Below are 4553 nucleotides of genomic sequence, written 5' to 3' on the forward strand. Positions count from 1 at the left end.
GAAGACAAAATAATAAATAAGAATATAAAATTCAAAGTGACCCCATTTATAAATGCAATGATCAGTGAATTGATTTGCTTATTATATCTCACGATACCCATCACCTAAAATAAGCTGTACAAATTGCAATCCAACATAATTGTGTCAACCCACATGGATTTGTTTCTGTTTATACCTTGCGATCTTTTATATTGTTTGTTTTTTAGTTACTGTGTTCACTATAATGGATCCAGATTGCCCAGAACATATATATGTAAATACACACAACACAAAGTTTCAGGGGAATTTTTTGTTGTTTTTGTTACAGTCGTCAGGATACTATTAGAAGCAGTTAGCAACGAAATGCTAGAGTATATCTGTAGACAAATAGGTCGTAAAGGTCAACTGTGTTGCTTTGGGTGTAATTTAACAATTGTAAAGGTCAACTGTGTTGCTTTGAGTGTAACTTAACACTTGTAAAGGTCGACTGTGTTGCTTTGGGTGTAATTTAACGATTTTTTAGCTCTTTAGTTATGCGCTAGCTCTCAGTGGATAGTTTTAAAAACTTCGAACTGCCAATAGATTATTTGACAGAATTTCGACGTGAAAATAACATTAAAAGTTTTAAACTATTCACTGTTTAATAGACAGATATTTAACTAACCAACATTAAAGGCTTTAAATTATTTCAAAGTTAACTAAGGTATTTACAGTTTCAGAATCTTCGGGCAAATTTTTTACGAAGATTTAGAAAATTATTATCCGTCTTATTGTGATGTCTCACATACTACCGATCAGTTGGTGTGTATTTACATTGAATAGATAGGGAGGCCACCCTACGGACAAACAAAAGGTATCAGAAAGTCAAGTGTGGTAGAATCCCATTGCTGCTTAAGCCTATTGTAATATAGATTCGACATCTCGGGGCAGTATAAATGGCTGCTGTGTCAGGTTTTGAATGTACTGGGCGTGTATCCAACAGAGGTAATGTGTACTGCATGTCTTATCGATCAGCAAGAACAGACGTCACCAACCTCCAGTTTCAAGGACTATTGGTTTTCAGGAGGTTTAATGCATAGTTTTCAAGAATCAATGAGTTTCATCTGCTGCTGTTGTGTTCCACCGTGCTGTAAAACTATCAATTTTTATAAATTCAAACAGTTTTCTATATGCTCCAAGTGTCGATAGCACTCTAGTGTTGAGACTTGATAGTAAGTTTTTACTGACACATGCCAATACCCATACAGAATATTAAAATCTCTTTACTTTAACAATTTCACATAACTTGGAACATTTTTTTTTATATTTCCAGTATTGGTGTTTACTTGGTTAGTTATATAATGTGTTTATAAGTTAGAGGTTTGTTATTTTCCCGTTATGGAATGGCTGTTGTCGTACAACAGATCACGTTAATTGTCATTTTGTAAGTAAGTGGAACCAGCAATGAAATTTAGTAATTCGGTTAGCACGAGTTAACTGGCGCAGAAAACGCACAGCAACGTCCAATCAGCAGCAGTTTTAACTTTGTTTATTCGTTTTCCATTAAACCGAAATTCCCTTTGAATAAAATCAATATAAGTTTTTATTTATATTGTTGTTGAACCTTAACAGGCGTTGTTTTTAAGTCAAATTTAAATAACCACACATATTGATTACATATACACGTAAATAATAACACAAAGTGATTACATGTTACACGTAAATATTCGAATTATATCTTTTTATATGTAACACTTGACAGAAACTTTATTTTTTAATTGATAATACTCTGACAAATACTTCAATCTTGTGTTCGAATGTTAAATACCTTCATAATTTGAATATACAACATTTGTGTTATTTCTTTTGTAATTAATCTTTGCAGTATTGTTATTACTTTCTTTGAAATATTTTAATTGATGTTTTTCAAATTATTTTCTTCGCATCATTTATTATTAACATTGTATCTAGTTTTATTAATCAAATCTTTGGGTCTTACTGTGTTCTGCAATTTTTATTCCTAACTCTTATTTTATTTACTAGTTTTTGTTCTATTCAACAGTTGTTAATACGTAATATTTTATTAATTAATTTCTTTTTTGTAGTTTACGATACAGCAGTTCTTAAATTTTACTCGGACATTAATCCTTTCCTGAATGTTAATCTGTTTTGTATTTGCTTATCCATTCTTTAAGTAAGATATTATTAACTCTTTCTTAGTTGTTACTTTATTTTTACATGTTCGTACTTTATATAAGTAAGATATTATTAACCCTTTCTTAATTGTTAACCTATTTTTACTTGTTCATACTTTATGAGTAAGATATTATAAACCATTTCTTAATTGTTAATGTATTTTTGCTTGTTCCTACTTTTTATGAGTAAGATAGTATTAATCCTTTCTTAATCCGTTTGTCCTTTCTTATACTTTGTGTGAGTAAGATATCATTAATTCTCTCTTAATTATTAATCTATATTTATTTACTCGTGTTTTTTAATTAAAACATTAATTATTTTCTAATTGGTAATGCAGTTTGCAATATTTTCTTTATTTATTCAACTCTGGATTAGATTTTCCTCTGGTAGTTATTTTCTTTATTTGCAAACTGTTTTCTAGTTTCTAATCTATTCTTTAGCTGATACACCGTTTAAAATACTTTAATACTCTCAGTACTATAGTTTTAAACTCCTTTCTCTAATTTCTATTCTTTTATTGTATGTGCGATATCGAAATGGTTATTATATACAAAACTTCTATAATTTACTGAAAAAGCTGATTACGTTAACGTTAATAAAAACCCATGTAAACTGAGCTACCATTACAATCCGTCCTTTTTATAACCCCTGTGTTTTTAAGGGCTTAGAGCATTCCTTAGTAAATAAATTGTCTTTTTTTTTACACTCTGTATATAAACAATATATTAAACATGACCTTAAACTATGTTGTTATCATATCCACTGCAATGGGATAGTTCATTAGAGACCAGCCAAAGTTAATCAGTACGAAACGAAAACTGATGTCCAGTCTGATCAATCACTGCATGGAGGTTTATTCTGGCACCGATAAGAATTTGCAAAGAAAGTATTCTGAAGCCCGTACGTGCTTTTCCTGTTATCATTCACACTGGATACAAGTTGATGTAGCTACAAACAAAGTAGTATTTTGATGACTCTACGTGATCATGTTTAAATCCTGTTCTTGTTAGGTTTTATTTTATGAAATAAGTGATAACAACATTCACGATGAAATGTTTATATCCTGTTTTTGTTAGGTTTTATTTTAGGAAATAAGCGATAACAATAGTGACCATGAACATGTTTATATTGAAATATAACCTAACAAAAACAGGCCTATTTCCTAAAACTTAATGAAAACAAAATATAAACATATTTATAATCACTATTATAATCGTTTTAGGAAATAAGTATTTGATGATGTTTAATTACGTATAGAGAATTATGATGAATAGTAAATTAATATTAATTTAATGATTTATAAGAGATTATCGTCATCTTTTACTTAGCACGTCACACGATCTTGAGCGATACAGTTATTTATGGTTATGCTTTAATAACCGGGCGCTGGCGCTAACAGACGCTATCTTTAGCCGTCTTTGTTGTATCCTCATTATGTTTGCAAAATGTTTACAGGAAGTTTTAACTCTTATGACAGCCCCATGATTTTCAGTGAAAATATTCTACAATTTTTAGGTTTAGAATGTGTAATATTTATAATTTTACATAACTGTCTTTTTAGAGTGAGGTTTTATCTGTTTTCACACTTGATATTTTATTTTTTACATTTATTTTTCTCATCTTTATACCTCTCCCTTTTCCTTACAGTTCTAAAGAAGTTAATGAAGTGAAGCCACCCAGTGGCAGAGAAGTATGTTTGCGAACTTACAACGTTAGAAACCGGGTTTCGATACCCGTGGTGGGCAGAGCAGAGATAGCTCATTGCGTATCTTTGTGCTTAATAAAAAACATAATGAAGTGAATATCGGAATGTTTTGAAAATAAATTACTCTACATCTAAAGTCGTTAAGTTTGTATAATATACAAAATTATTTACTAAAGTTGCATAATACTACGTTTTATACTTTATTTCTAATTGATACAAATCTTGCAATATTTATTTAGTAGCTACTAGCAAAGGTACCTGGAAATCACTAGCTTAAAATTAATGCTATATAGGGGGTGCGGACCGTCACCTTCTACTATTTGAGCCGAAGGTTTGTTTGTTTATAATTAAGCACAAAGCTACACAATGGGCTATCTGTGCTCTGCCCACCACGGGTATCGAAACCCAGATTCTAGCGTTGTAAGTCTGCAGACATTCCGCTGTGCCACTGGGGGGCTGAGCCTAAGGATAAGAACCGTGCGATAGTACCAGAGTTACGCGTGGCATTAAATGTCACTTTTGTATGGCTTCGGCTTCAGGTATCTTACTACGATTTCCTCGCACAGTTGAGTCCTCATTCGCAGTATTAAGTTGGTAAAAGTTAAATATCTACCAAACTCGAGCCGTTCGTCCAATCGTTTATCCACTTAAACTCCATCTTTGGAGGTCCACCCGATCGAGCCGTTCGTCCTAA

The sequence above is a fragment of the Limulus polyphemus genome, unplaced genomic scaffold, assembly GCF_000517525.1.
Source record: "Limulus polyphemus unplaced genomic scaffold, Limulus_polyphemus-2.1.2 Scaffold1202, whole genome shotgun sequence".
NCBI lineage: Eukaryota > Metazoa > Arthropoda > Merostomata > Xiphosura > Limulidae > Limulus > Limulus polyphemus.